Below are 16,720 nucleotides of genomic sequence, written 5' to 3'. Positions count from 1 at the left end.
ACGCCAGATCTGAATGAGGGTGGGGGAGGTGCCCTGCGCTCTTCCTTCTGACTATGCTGTCTGTGTGGAGCGCTCAGTGGATCTGCGCTCGACAGTGCAGCCTAGGCGGAGTAGTCGAACGCAGATTCACTGAGCGCTCCACACAGACAGCATCGTCAGAAGGAAAGTTGATAAAATAAATTACAAATGTTGTATTGTTCGATACATATGCGTACCGAACCGAAAGCACTGTATCGAACGGTTCAATATCGATACGAATATCGTTGCACCCCTAATAAACAGTGTTGAATGTTACACTGAGTACTAACAGCACAGGCACAGAGATGAGTCCACTGTCAGAGGCCATAAGAAGGTAATTCATAGACTGTTTCAATGCTATCATAAATTCTGGAAACCTGATTGAAATTCTTTAGATAGACCACTTCCAAACGACAACCCAGCAGTTTGTCAACTCCTTTAAAAAAAATTTGAGAATGGCTCACAATTGGTCTATTATTAGCTAAGACATTTTTTTTAAGCATTGGTTCAATTACACCCACCTTGAAAGCCTGTGGTACTTATCCTGCTAATAGTGATAAACTGATTGTGTTTAAAATTGTAGTATTAATTAGTGGTTAGACTTCTAATAGTCTTGTAGGAAAGGGGTCTAACTAGCATGCTGATGAAGAAATATTTATAGGAAGGAATTGTTGAATCTAGTTTTGAAATAAGAATTGGAGATAAAGAGTCTAAAGAAATATCAGCAGTTATTAAAAAATCTGTACTTGATACATTTCCAGAAAGGCTGTGAACAATTTATTAGTAAAGAAATTCATGCAGTCACTACTACAGATCACATTGTAATCTGACTCTTTGTCACCTTGGTTACAGGGCTGAAAAGAAAACTTGGGGTTGTCCCTGGTTTCCTCTATCAATTGTGAATAGCCAGAAGGCCCAGCTAATTTACATTTATTGGCTGATTTGTGTTTGTTGGCGTCGTTAATAACAGTGTTACAGTAATTCCTAGAAAAAAAAGTGGGTGTAAAAGCAAAGTACAAGCATATGGCACAACTTTGCATACTTCCAGTGTGTATCAGGCAGAGGAAAAAGCAAGAAGAGGTCAAAGCTGCAGCAACACTTGAAGTATAGAGAACAAGTTTATTGTTAAACCAATGTGTTTCAGCTTGTGGCCTTCATCAGAGTCTAAACGTTGGTGTGCCTTAGATGTTTTTTTCCATAAGTTTCTCGAGCATGCTTGCGTGCCTTAAGGTCATCCCATCAAAAAGTTAGCGTACCTTTTTTTCTTCTCCAAAAGTTTTCTGAGTATGCTTGCGTGCCTTAACCCAGGAGGGTGAGAACGGCTGATAAGGGACACAAAGGCACATAATTAGCTCTCATGGAGACTTTTGACTCAGTGAGCTCCCTGCCTTAACCGATTGACATCATGGTCACATAGCTGATCTTTTACCTTCATTTAATATATCTGGGCTGTCTATTTCTTTTGACTTGAGGGCGAATCAGGAGTAGCGGTGTAGTCTTCTTACCTTGATATAAATCAAACAGACATTATCTCTTTTCTCTTTTTTTCATTTTAAACACAGATATCTAATTTTATGAAATCTTTTTGATGTTTGTGAGCAACAAATTATGCTTTGGTTGATGAATTTTACCCTTAGGGAAGATGTTTTTTACCATTTAGATACTATTTTTTCTTCTCCAAAAGTTTTCTGAGTATGCTTGCGTGCCTTAACCCAGGAGGGTGAGAACGGCTGATAAGGGACAAATTCATCATGCTGAAAGAAATTTATTTAGAAAAAAACGTCAAAGTGTATTCAACAGTGTATTTCTTTGTTTTTATTTTAGTCTAAACTATAGTAAAGTTATGTATAAACACTACTTTTTCACTTGGCATAGCAGATAATGATAATCGCCACTGATGTGGATACTTGACCTGTACAGGTTATCATGTCTGTATACCTGGTTTCCCTCTTCCCCTGAATCAATTGTCTTTTAATCTCTTGCTGTAGGTTACAATTGTGAGAAAATTTAGCTACAGCAGAGGTAGTCCTTTAATGGCTTGACCTTGAGTGGCTTTTTCTCATGCAGACAAAAGGGTGGTAAGGAAATCGAAGAGGAGTGCATGCTGAGAACTCTCTGGTACAGTGCCTTGTAAAAAGCAACACTTCCACTGTTTTTCATTTGTGGGATTTATAGAATAATGTCTGGAAAGCTATCAAATTGTGTGTTTGTTATGTTTGTTTTTCTACAGCAATTTAATAATGCAGCATTAATACCAATAAACAGTAAACTGTAAGTGATGCATCTTTATAGTCATGCACATCTTATAGGATCAGTTAAGTACATCCCAAGTCATTATCCTACTCCATCCTACATACACATATATATATATATATATATATATATATATATATATATATATATATATATATATATATATAATGTGCAAAAGTCTGATTTATTGGAGCAGCAGTTTATTGGAACGTGGAAAAACAGTATATAAGGCTATTCTTTGGATGTTGGCTGCCTTTTATTCTGTTCTCTGTCAAATGATCTGGGTCTGGGCTTTGGAGAGACCAATCCATGATTGGGAGGGGATTCTGCTGTGTGTTGAGGGGCCAGATGTATCTGTTTTAGGTCTTTGTTTGGATACTGTTTTTCATCTGTAGTTTCTTAGGCCCACCACTTCTTCTTTTGTGCATCACTTGTCCAGTTTCCTCAATTTGTTTAAGGACAGAGTGCACATCATGCCGAGATATACGAAAAAGGTGATTCCCAAATTTTTCACAGATTCGTTTAAAAAATTGGAACAAATGATGTGTTTTTGCAACTGCCATCTAGCAGCAAAGTGCCTAAATATACCATTTAAAATTGGTTCTGCTAAGGTCATCATTGAGTTAGACTTTGTTTTAATGACTCTTAGGTCAATTTAGGTGGCTTAACAAAAAAAAGAGAAAAGAAAAAAAGTCAAAACAAAAATGATGAAAAACCTCCAGAAAGTCTGGAGAATTATTGTTCAAGGTCACTTTAAAAATTACAAGAAACAAAACATAAAGAAATCAGCGGTAACTTAAGACTTTTGTACTGTACTATATCTGCTATCTCCCTTGATTTATTTACACAGAGGGATAACAAGTGAAAAAAGAGAGACTATTATTGTTCCAGTCTGCTACATCAGGGATTTCAGGACTAGATGCAGTAAAAGCCACTAGTGGTAATCTATCATTTGCAGAAAGCTCCTTTTGGACATGTTGGCTGCTGGTTGATTTTACGGACAACATTTACTGTAGACAACCAAACAATGGTTGCAAATTGCACATCGACACAATGACACTGACCTGGGCCAACTGATTTATTGTGGCGCAAAATTACTGAGTTCGTAGCTAGTTAAAAGGAACACTCCTCTCAGTATCAGACCTCTAGCGTCAAAGTTGAAAATGTAAGCAAACATTTACAGACAATACTGTTGGCGTTACCTGTCAAGACTTGAACGGCTCTACATCACCTGTACATAACCATTTTCCTCAGAATTGGTCTGTGTTCTCTAACATTAAATCAACAGTGATTAAACACTGTGGTATGTGATGTCACGATGCCATAGATAAAGTTTGGGTTCGTTTGTGCACTTGGGATTGACAGTCTCATCTCTATTTCAATTATCCTGTTGTCTTGGTGTCGCATAGATTGTACCAGCATGAGCCTCATTCACATACAATTATAAATAATTTAGCCTACCCTTGAGCATCAATTAGCATAAAGACACAGCTAAGCTGAACTGCTAAAATGGTATTAAGTCATAATAAGCTTGGTTCCTTTTAACTTAAAAAAATCTAGATGTCTTTTATGTGTGTAGAAAAAGATAATAGGAAAATAGGCTAGAGACATTAGCTAATTAGCTGGTTGTAGCTGATGTGTAAAACACATCTTAAAATGCTGCTTATTTTCTCCTATAACATTAAACCAATAGTTTAGGTGAAGCTAAATACTTTTCTTAGGTGAATTGGCGATGGCACTGTTCACAATGCAAAATACATGTTGAAGCTGGCCTAATGGGGAACTGCCACAGAGATAAAGGTTTAGTTTTCTTTAATTGCTGTGCTTGTCAGATTCAACGGTGCACAAAGTAATATTGTTTTGTGTTTCTTAGCCTCGAATGTGATGGAAAAAAAGCCCACTTTAGTCATAGAATAATGAAGCAATAAAGGCTAGATTCATAAATTCAAATACTTTCAAAACTCCCTGTCTCAGATGAGATAATGAGACAGGGGTGGTTGCTACACTTAAAAATATAAAAGGAATACATGACATGGTCAAAAAGTCATTGACATTGACATAAGCAGTAGTAATTAACCTGAATGTGAAACTGCAAAATGTTATCAACGCTAATTTAACATGTTATTTTTGTTCTGTGGAAGGACTGATGTTCTGTACTCTAAATTATTCCTCAAAGGCACATAATTAGCTCTCATGGAGACTTTTGACTCAGTGAGCTCCCTGCCTTAACCGATTGACATCATGGTCACATAGCTGATCTTTTACCTTCATTTAATATATCTGGGCTGTCTATTTCTTTTGACTTGAGGGCGAATCAGGAGTAGCGGTGTAGTCTTCTTACCTTGATATAAATCAAACAGACATTATCTCTTTTCTCTTTTTTTCATTTTAAACACAGATATCTAATTTTATGAAATCTTTTTGATGTTTGTGAGCAACAAATTATGCTTTGGTTGATGAATTTTACCCTTAGGGAAGATGTTTTTTACCATTTAGATACTATTTACAGCAATGCCATTAGTTACTTATTGTGAACAACATATCATTTATTGCTAACGTCTCCGGGACTTTAAGGAGACATTAACATGTTAGAATACATTTTTACCACTCAGGCCATAGAGTCTGAAGTTAATCTGAACTACCTTTGTCAAATTACTATAAGAATCCCTAATCGAGATGTTAAAAAACATATTTTTTTCATAACTAAAGAGTTTGGAGTTAAGATAAATTTCAGTTGTTATGAGACTTGAATGAGTGTTTAGCATCTGGATTTACCCTTCCCCACTCATCTCTATTTTTTGTCTGCTCTCACTGAGACAAATCCCCATACCTACCCCAGTGCTTTTATTAAATTCGCCTCAATAAAAAAGCTCAGACAGGATTTATTAGGTACTCAGCATGGACGTTTAGTATTTCCCTCCGTTATTAACTGAAAATCAATAGAAAGCAAAGAAAATGGAAGTCATACAAGTGTTGTCGCCTTTATATTATGTCGGCTGTCGGGTTAGATTCATGACGGAGCTCCAGCGTCTGCAAGGTGGATTTTCTGCTTACATTGCAAGACCTAAAGTGGAAGTTATTCATTATAGTAAGCCAGCGGTCAGATACATTTCCAGGCCCTTTCACACATCTGTCTTGGTAAGAGTCGTATAGAGTGAGAAAGGATGCTGATATACCCGGATAGAGATGTCAGATGCAACACACAGCTTGCTGGATTTATGGTTATTTTCTTGTGAAGACCTTTTTTAACACCATCATAGGGCCTGTACCCTTGGAATGTAAACTGGAATAGCATTACGCTTAACCTTGTTCCCACTCCAATACATATCTTTCATTATATTATCTTGCAATTCATTTTCTTAACTTCTGCAGTTGTCTGTTGCACCTTGCAAAAAGGTGCTACCTACGGCGACAGCAGCGCTTTTGCCATACGCCATTCAATTACGAGGTTTAACAAATGAGCCTCTGCTGGTATGTTTGAATTCTTTGACAACATCAAAATGGCATAAAAGAAATCATGCATACACAAGCACCTTGCTGTCTCATATCTTGAGGAATGCCTTAATAGGTTTACTGAAGAATATTTCGCACTGGCAAAGGTTTCAGCTACTATACACATTCAAGTTCAAAAGAGTAAAGGTGGCATATGCTTAATATGCTATAAAATAACAGTCATTCACTAAGCCTCCATGCTGTGGTTGAACTGCAAAGCAATTCCATCATGAGGAAAAGTGGCTTTGTCCACATATTAGTCTTTTCTTTCACAAAAGGCCAGAAAAATGTGGGAATAAAGAGCTTATCCACCTCACTAATTTAATTACTCTTAGGACCTCCATGACAGTAATGTAAATATTCCATCTTGAGGACCCAAGATACACAGAGTAATTACTTAAGGCTTTCCTTCACATCTCTCAAGACTTTTTTTTATTACCCAAAAGCTTTTTAACATTAGCACTCTCTTCCTGACAAATTAAATGAAATTTCATTACTCTAGCCATCCTAATGGCATGAAACTATCAGCTGTTGTATGCCTGGTCTCTCTTCCCTGGCTGCCCCACCAGATTAATCAAATAGTCAGCTTCAGAGTCAAACCGAGGGGAGCATCGATCCACAAGTCTGTGTTTGTCTACGGCTCATTCGTGTTGCTGATCTGAACCTTGAGTGAAAGCCTTGCATATTGATCTCCATATGTTAAACATGTACAGTCTATCACAAAGCCATTATTCAGAGCAGAGGCAAATGGCTCTTTCTGCAAATAATAGACTACATACAAGCTGCATGTTTGAGATTGATCAAAATATAATTAATGGTGTTAATATAAATTTAATGTGTTTGAATTCTTATTTAAATATCAACTGTATACAATTAGCAAAATGAGCCTATTGTTATATGTATTTATTTATTTTCATGTTTAACTGTTTATTTAGCATATACCTCTTAATTCAAAATCTGCTTCATGTGGTACTATATAATATCGAGGCGCATACATCCATCACCTATTATAGACCTTATATTTAACACCTTCGGTTTTGTAAGGGTTAAACTGCTTGGCCTTTGATCTCTCAGGGGTAAGGTCTTGGCAAAGTGCCCCTCCACCACCTGAAGCCCTTAAGGGACTTTCAATCCAATTGCTGGCTAAGAGTGGATGCAGATCTCAAGGTTACACCTGAGTGTTCAAGGGCAGGTCCAAGTGTAATCGGCACTTAGATCATAGATTAATCTTATTTGCTATCTATTAGGCTTGATTCTTGCTTCCTTCTCTCCCCACCCAAAGCCAGGATTACTGTGATAGTTTAAGATAATGGATTCTTATGGAAGACGAGGTCAAGAACCATTCTTGTTTCAGAACCTGCAGATAATATGATTAATCTAAAAGCCTCTTTCAAAAGAGGTCCCACCTTCAAAGGCCTAATTGGCAAAGAGGTATAGAATAATTCTCAGATGTTGGCTCTTAGGTGTTTTATTAATTACAATTTTATTCTCTCACCAAATGTAGGTGATAGGAAATAAAATTTGTATCTACTTCAGCCTCTAATTTACAAAAAGAAACAGATCAATTGTGTTTTTCATCAGCCAAATCAGCAGGGCTTTACCGATGGCTTTTATTAAATATAATGTTGGTAATCTCATTCTCCTGTGGTCAACCTTTTGGATCTTAAGTATGTATTTGATTGATATATAATACATTACATTGACGTTGATGACACTGTTTTGTATGGGATAACTGACATTTCCTTAATACAAATAAGCCAGACATTTTAGTGAGATGAACACTGATTACTACTTTTAAGCCATTTACAAAATGCTCTATTAACATTTAAAAGCAAATGAAAATGTAGCATCTTTGTCCATGCATTACACAAAAGGTTATGTAGAGAAATATATTGATTTCACTAAGTACAATCTCATTTTGATTCAAAATCTCCCCTGTTTTTATTTCTGTGCTAGCCACTAGCCAAAAAGATAACAGATAAACTGATAAAATATATCCAAATGTGGCAGCCTCCCCGATAACCTCTGAAGACACGCTGGTTATCTTGTTCAGTCATCAGCAACTGAATATTTATCACAAAGAACAGACTTGTGTTCCCACCTGCATGTTTACCAGTTTATACACAAGTTAGAGGTCTTTTTCTCAACAAATATCAGCTGTTATTTGGACCCTGTTTGTATAGCAAAGATCCTATAAGCAAGAAAGATATTCAGTTTACGAGCCAAATGTATTCTGCACTGACGGCGACCCTTTCTTACTTTTGTTACAACTCATACCACACCTTCAACTACAGATTGAAGTATCCAGTTCTCCATAAGAGTCTATATAACTGTGAAATAGTTTCTGGGAAACGGTGAATGTTTACCTCTAATTATTCGCAATTCGGTCAGATCTTTTAAAACACTTTTTTAGTATTCAGTTAGAGATTAAAGATCTAAATAATCGGAAAAGACTTTCAGATGAAGCTAAAACAGAGCTGAAGATGGTAACTTGCCACTCAACATTTAGTGCAGAAAAGGAGGAAATCACTTACATTTCAAAATACTGTCTGGTTGTTTGTTCTTATGAATCAGAGATACAAACTTTTAATTTCCTTTATTACCTGATACTGTTGCACTGCTGCGCTCATTAAAACTCATCTGTCAACTTGCTTTCTAACAAACAAACAGCTGTGTATTTTGTTCATAATTTCTCATTACTAGCATTGTCATTAGAATAAGAACATCTCTAAATGACTGGCACTGCAATTAATAATTTATTTAATCATTATAATTGTTTGTGATTTGCAAGAATTAAAAACAGTATGCCCTGTTATTTCAATTGTGATCCATCACTATTTGAAAAAAAAAGACATTTACGTGAAAATACTGAGCTGCTGCATTGTTTATGTGCAATGGGTTCCATATGCTATAGTTTGCGGTTTCTCTGCTTATTGATAAATTTACAAAGTAATGAAAGCACAAACGTTTAACACAAAAAAATACACATCTGGGTTTACAGAGCAATTTCTCCTTCTATTGAGGCTCAAGACATTAAAGTGCTAATGTTGCCCACATAGAAGGTAATCTACATGCATAGTACAAAACTATCAGAGGCAAAGGAGGCTGCTGCTCCTCTATTTTTGAGAGAGAAGAGGGAGGTCAAAATAGACACATATAACAAAACGATGAAATTAAATTATTACCAGGTTACAGCATTATTTTTGGAAAGACTCCATTGCTTACAATGTAAATTTAAATGCCTCAATAGCCATATCTGAAGGCAGGAGGGGATAGGGCAGCCTGGGTTAATGTGGGAAGCAGGGCAGCCAGAACCTGCTTAAGGGTACTTATTTTATTCTGATGCACTTTTTTTTTTAACTCTAATCTGTTGCTGGCCAAGACAAGTAAAGTGAAGGTGCTCCAAAGTAATCACTCAACAAACACAATACAGTAATTGTATTGATTTGGTCCAACGGCTCTTAATTTCTGTTCCACAGTATTGTGGCAAAGTAGTAGCCTATTAATATGTGCAAAGTACTTTCAAACACATCACTAAAAGTTGTTTTCAGCAGAACCTAAAATAAATCCTGGGTGATTATGTTTCCAGTATTTTAGCCAATGCAACATTTAAACTGGGGTTGCAGAAAAAATTTGGACATTATATGTAAAAATAAAATTTAAGTCATTCAGCAATCCTTACCTTTAAAAAATAGTATCTTCTCCTGTCTTGGACCTCTTTCTTCATCTGTGATATTGTTTTATCTCCCTGTGAAACAGAGCAGCTACCTGTTTAGCTAGGGAACACATTTTCTGATAAGCTGCACAGAAACAGTTGGTGATATTTGTTTGGTCTATTAAAAAGGTGCATTTGAAATTACCTACCACTTCAAAAAAGCAAAACAAACTTAATCTCTTCCTGCTTTTTCGTCTTCTGCTAACTTAGCTAGATGCTAAAGTCTCGTGACTGTAACTTTATGTCAGTCTGCACCTTGAAGGCCGGAGAGTGACTGAGCAAGTACTTCATGCCATCACCGAAGGGAATTCCAGGCCTCAGCACGTGAAAAGTTAACTCATTTGACAGAAAGATTAATTAACCTGCCCATCATATTTAATTGCTCATTAAATGAAGATGTTGGAACACTGATCTGGATTGTTCAGCCCACTTCAACCCCTGTTTATCATAAAGGCTAACCTCTCTAAACATTAAAACCTAGCAACAGGCAAATTATTAATTAATTAATGCTGTTACTTTTGTGTTGTGGGACATAAGGGAGGGTGTCACTCGCACTGGGATCTTTAAAGGGCAAGTTTATCCAAATGATCATAGCCAACATTGGCTTCCACTATTCTACAAATCCTTTTTTATGGGTTATGTTCTTTTAAGTGTATACTGATAATACGTTCATGATTGTCATTTTGATCAAAGTACTTAATGGTGTTTTCTTATTCTTTCTACAGTTGGTCTAATAAGAGATATTGCACTTAATAGCAACTACTTTCAGAAAATTTACAAGACAGCACTTGTCCCTTGGAAACATAATTTAATACACCATTTACACCTGTCATCATTTAATAAAAACAAAACAGTTTATTTGTTTTTTATTTCTGCAGAATTGTTCACCATTTTCTCAACAGACCAGATTTTTTTTTTTCCTCCTCAGACGCTCTCGTTGACTGTAATTTTCCTCCATATAAGGTTTATATTTTGTGGAGCATAATCATTGCATCAAAATGAAGTAGAATATGCTAATGACTCTAATTGGACTACTAATAGAGACTGTTTCCCCAGCTTTAAGCTTTTGGGGGGTCTGTGTAATCAGTGTAGACAGTCGTTAAGGGAATGGAGAGGCAACTAGCAATGTCAGGAGAGGGCCCAGGCGGTTCCGGCTGACACTACCCCAATCTTCCAGGACCCATTAAATGGCAGTTTCAACACATTACCAACCATAACATCCTTGAATATCACTGATTTTATTTGCAGTATCAAACATTTCATTTCACGCACCATTAATGGAAAAGTGCTGAGGTTCTAATGCTGCCAAACATTTAGTAACTACCTGGACTCAGAGAACCAATTAACTCCAGCGACAACATGGCCAATTAAACACACAAATAGGTGAGTCCAGCGCTGGTTACTGGCCTACTAATTTACTTTTGAATAAACCCAAGCAAAAATAGAAAGTCAGTCACCGAATGACCGTTAAAGTGGAAGGAATAGCATGCAATTTGGAGGGTGAAATGTAAGATAATGTACAGTACCTAAAATTTAATAGATACAGTATGCTAGGGGAAAAAATTGAATTGTACAAATAAACATCGCAGGAATAGAAAGGAGCAGGTTTGAATAAGAAGTAAGATATCTTTAATTCAATTTGGCATGAGTAAATAAACCCCCATTCAAATCAAATCAAATCAAATCAAATCAAATCAAATCAAATCAAATCACTTTTATTGTCACATCACATGTGCAGGCACACTGGCACAGCACATGCGAGTGAAATTCTTGTGTGCGAGCCCCACAAGCAACAGAGATGTGCAAACACAACAACACAAACGAGCAAAATACAAGAATGGCCAACCTGAAACTAATAAATATATGTACAATATATAATAGTGTATGCATTTCTGGATGTGTATACTAAATATTTTCCTACGTGTGTGTGTGTGTGTGTGTGTGTGTGTATACACATTTTTACAAATTAAATAGTAAAAAAAAAAAAAATAAAAAAATAAATAAATAATAATAATAATAATAATAATAATAATAATAATAATAAAATATACAGAGTTGAATATGTGCAAAACAAGTGGCATTTATATACAGTGTGGAGTGCATAATGTTGAAGTTCCAGTAGTGAAGCTGAGGTGTCTATGACGTGTTCAGCAGTCTGATGGCCTGATGGAAAAAGCTGTCTCTCAGTCTGCTGGTACGGGACCGGATGCTGCAGAACCTCCTTCCTGATGGAAGCAGTCTGAACAGTTTATGGCTGGGGTGACTGGAGTCCTTGATGATCCTCCCCGCTTTCCTCAGGCACCGCTTCCTGTAGATGTCTTGGAGGGAGGGAAGCTCACCTCCAATTATCCGTTCAGAGCACCGCACTACTCGCTGGAGAGCTTTGCAGTTGTAGGCGGTGCTGTTGCCATACCAGGTGGTGATGCATCCAGTGAGGATGCTCTCAATGGCACAGTGATAGAAGGTCCTGAGGATGCGGGGGCTCATGCCGAATCTTTTCAGTCTCCTGAGAAAGAAGAGGCGCTGCTGCGCCTTCTTCACTGTTTTGTTTGTGTGTACTGACCACGTAAGATCCTCAGCCAGATGTACTCCAAGGAACCGGAAGCTGCTCACTCTCTCCACAGCAGCGCCGTTGATGGTGATGGGGGTGTGTACTTCTCTGCACCTCCGGAAGTCCACTATCAACTCCTTTGTCTTTGCGACGTTGAGGGTGAGATGGTTGTCTTGACACCAGTGGGTCAGGGCGCTGACCTCCTCCCTGTAAGCCGTCTCATCACCGTTGGTGATAAGACCCACCACTGTAGTGTCGTCCGCAAACTTCACAATGATGTTGGAGCTGTTAGTGGCTGTGCAGTCGTAGGTGTAGAGTGGAACTGGTTTGGAAACAGTGAAAAATAAGATTACAAGTGAGATGATGTGGTGTTTCACTGTAATATAATGATCCAACTCTGAATAACTTGTTAATTTATAAACACATTAGTGTGTTATTTGAATTTATATTGCATTCATCTCATTAGCATTCAATATACATGATCAGGTGTGCATTGTGTGCGTTTCCCTTTCTGTTTCTATCCTACAACCTATAGGTGATATAAGCTGAGGTGTGTTGCTTATGTGTTCATACTAGAGTAACCTTACAACCTCATCTAAACTAGGTAATATTTTTTGTATTGATTTTCCACCTTTCTTGTAGTGATGCTTTCATTGGAAGCCAAAACGTGTCAATACACACCTGACAAACTCATATCACAGAGGAAGGCAAAGAAAGGATAAGTTGTGGATGTTATTTATGTGAGACATGTCATATCATAGCTTGATAATAGGGTACCAGAGCCATTTCATCTGTATGGGTTAGTGTAGTGTGAAGACAACCTCAGTTCAAGCTGACTTGATTGCCTATGGGGTTCAGCTGATGAGCAGCATAACAAAATCACTGCTGCGTGTAAATTCTTTGAAATTTTATTTAAAACACAACATAACATACTGGAGTACAATATTCATGGTTTAAGCAATCTTGAATTAAATCACTATTTTTGTTGTTTTTTTACTACAGTATATTAAGTTGCTGACATATCCAGCAGCCACGGAGCTAACTTAATCAGTTTCTAGTAAGTCACGTTATTTTCTCTTTATGTCAGTTTTCAGCTGCATTCACATTGAAATTTATCATTTCTAAGTAGCTAATGGATGCTAACTATAGATTCAACAGTGTAAGTGGCTGCAGACCTTCTTCCTGTCATTGAAGCAAACATTTCAACAGGTTTGCAAGTTTATTGTACACCATTGCAATAACTTTGATCATGCTGTGGTCTCCAACCACTGTTTTCTCCTAGTTTGACTGTAACATAAGCTTCTGCTATTCCATTAAACTCAACATGTACTCTGTTGTTCAGCACTAAAACCAACTAAATCTGAGAGAAGCCATAAACAGCCCTGGAGAGGCCTTGTGTCATTAAGACCTAATCATTATCGCTTGGCTCTTTCTTGGAATGTCAGTGTTATGTAACAAAACAAATAAATAAAAAATCAAGGGAAAAAAAGACTTTGGTATTAATGACTATCATCAAATAGTTCAATGCTAATAAGGGATGTAAGCACATTATAGATAAAACAAAAAACAGCCCAAAATAGTGGGAAACAAAGTTTTAAGTACTCCATGGCCATTTGTGAATGCAGTCAAGCAGTACTGGGAGCTCTCCAGCTGTCTGTGAGTAGAGATCATTAATATTATTGAATTGTTCATAATACCACAAATCGTTGCTTCAGACCTACATTCTTCAAAAGTCATTAAGTTTCTATTTATTAAGCGGTGCCTACCAAGATGCAGCCGGGATTGCAATCTTGTTCTAATGTAACTTTTACAGTTGTCCAAACTTGATTTTTGTTATTGCTGCAGTTACATCCCATATGGAAAAGAAATAGTAAAAACCTATATGATTTACTCATGAAAGTGGCCACGTTCTCATTACTTTCATATGTTGTTTTAGTAAGTATCCAAAACATACAAGTTTCATTATATAATTTTTCAAGGGATCTTATATCTGTTTTCACCCTTGTATGCTTTTCATACAAGTTTCACACAAGACAGATACAAACTTTATAAGATTTATATATATCTTTTCCATATGGGATTAGTCTAATGATTTCTGGACATATTAATTATTGATGTATGTAAATGACTGATTTATCCAAAAATCACATTCTTGCAGATCTATGGTGCTGGTTTAAGAGTGGCAGTGCAGCTGAATCATTATAATCTAGGGCCAGATTTCTGTACCTGATAATGATTAAGAAGCATAAGCAATGAAATATTTGGTTGCATATTGGAGAGTATGTCTTACAAGGAGCTTATATGTCAAATCACCATTCACCAAGCCTGGCCTAGATTTGCTCTGTGTTTTAGAACAAATTTTTACCTCATTGGTTTATATATTTATTTTTTATTTGGCTGTTGAGCCTGGATTATATGGGAAAATGTGTTTTCATTCTGTTATGTATGCTTGAAATGCATGATAAACACTGGGATGTACGCCGTTTACCCTTGAACAGTTTCTCTGTTCCTCTGATTCTCCGCTCATTCAGTTAATTAGATCTACAATTATCTGTACAATGGCAGCATATTGTTATTCTGAATACTGCGAAATGCACGTTTTGTGGACAAGTGAAATGTTTGGATTGCAAAAACACTTCAGTGTGTATAATACTAATGAGAAGTGCTCATGTTGATGACTACCTCACAGTTATACTGAGCCTCTTCACAGAGCACAACAGCATGGCACAAAGTATGTTTCTATGTGCTTGTCACTGAAACTCATGTATGGACATTTAAGAAATACTAAGAAGAAGAATAATCATATGCGCCATATGGATAATATGTTTCTTTTGTTCTCACATAATTGACATGTTGGTTACATTTTTTTTTCCAGTGGTTGAAATCATTTTTGGTGTAAAAACTTAAATGGTCCCATTCCATGGTAGCTTCATAACGTTTAGCAGTCATACCTCTGAAAGACTTTTTCAGTGCCCCACCCACTGCTCTCCCCTTGTGTCTCTTACTCGCAGTTTCCATTCTACTCTTCACCTAGACATCTAGGAGTATCCTACCTTATTGTTTAGGAGCCACAGGGTAGCCAAAGGCCAGGTAACTTGGATTTGACTGGTGTATTCTCTTGTCCCAAAGGACATAAGATACAAATCAAGTTGCTCTGACCCCATTGTCCTCTCCACACTCCTAGTCCCCTAAAGGCAATACAGTGGCATGGGATCCTTCATTCCCTTTATTTATTTTTTTCCCTTTGTGTGGCTTCTGCTAAAGGCATAAGGTGCATACATTTCCTTGGGTAAACCACTCGACATTTGGGTCTAGTGTCAGCCAACATTTTGATTTTAAAAGGTGTTTACCTATCCTGATAGCTTAATAATCAGATGGACACGTTCTTGGTTTGAATCTCCATATTAATGAACACATTTTTTGATATATAAACAGAAATATTTTTCTTTTGAACCATCACCTAAAGAAACTGTTCCTACCTTGCAGTTTAAGGTAAGTGACTTATACATAGGTGTAAAAAAGTATACCCAAATTCCTCTGCAATCTGCCGTCTGAGGCAGACAAGTGGCTTCCTCACACTTATGTTTGGCTTAATCTCACCACATAAGCTGAATTTCTCTTTGATGTCACACTGGCCTTTCTCCGTCTTAATGAAATCAGTCTTGACTTAGAAAACAAATAAGCACATTTTCAGTCTGTGTTTGACAGCAGATCATGCCGGTAACCTGTGACCTTAATTTTCTATCCAAACATATATTCATAGGTGGCACCCTGTCTTTTCTTGATGGAAAGTGTCACAGGTGTTGGGGTCTGATTAAAAATATGATAATGTCAGTATCCTTGTTCAGTCTTTTTACAATGCAATGAAATGAAAAAATAGAATCCTAACAGAATCAAAAATCTTTATGAGCAATTTTATGAACCTGTTTCAGTCAAATGCAATTATCTTCTCACTATAAACACTGCATATGTCAGATATATTATATGTTTTAGAATGTATGAAGTCTTTTTATGATATTCATTAAGAGCTTAATGATATAACTGTATGAAATGTAATAAATATTGAAGAATTTGTAAAGATTTTTAGAATATATTTTTGTAAAAAAATGCGCGTGTGTGTGTGTTTATAGATAGATATACAGAGAGAGAGAGAGAGCTCTTGGGGCAGTGACCCCAAAGCTTGGTGACTTTCTCCAGCAAATCCCAGGAACAACATCCACGATCTCTGTGCAGAAGAGCGGAGTCCTTGGAGCAGCAACAAAACTGTGCCGAACCCTCAATCTCCCAGGCCTCTGATAGGGACCTGAGCTTTAAGCATAACAACCACACACCGTGGGGAATTGTTTTTTATATCCGAACACGGTTACACCACTAGCACCAGCTTGTAAATGTTGATACAAGGCAAAATGGATTCGTACTTTCACATTGTTTCCACCAACTTCTGATCCTACCATCTGAATATCACAAATCGAGATGCATCAGACCAGGCAACATTTTTCCACTCTTCTATTGTCCAATTTGGTGAGTCCGTGTAAATTGTAGCCTCAGTGTTTACTATTCTAAACTGACTTTAATCTGGTGTGGTCTTCTGCTGCTGTAGTCAGTCTGCTTCAAGGTTCAACATGTTTTGCATTCTAAGATGCTCTTCTGCACAGTTTGGTTGTAATGGGCAGAGCAGTCTGCCTATTCTT

The sequence above is a fragment of the Diplotaxodon limnothrissa genome, linkage group LG7, assembly GCF_057381915.1.
Source record: "Diplotaxodon limnothrissa isolate DT_005_m linkage group LG7, D_limnothrissa_male_GT1.1, whole genome shotgun sequence".
NCBI classification, from domain to species: Eukaryota; Metazoa; Chordata; class Actinopteri; order Cichliformes; family Cichlidae; genus Diplotaxodon; species Diplotaxodon limnothrissa.
The sequence above is the reverse complement of the archived record's forward strand: the minus strand, read 5'-3'. Positions refer to the sequence as shown.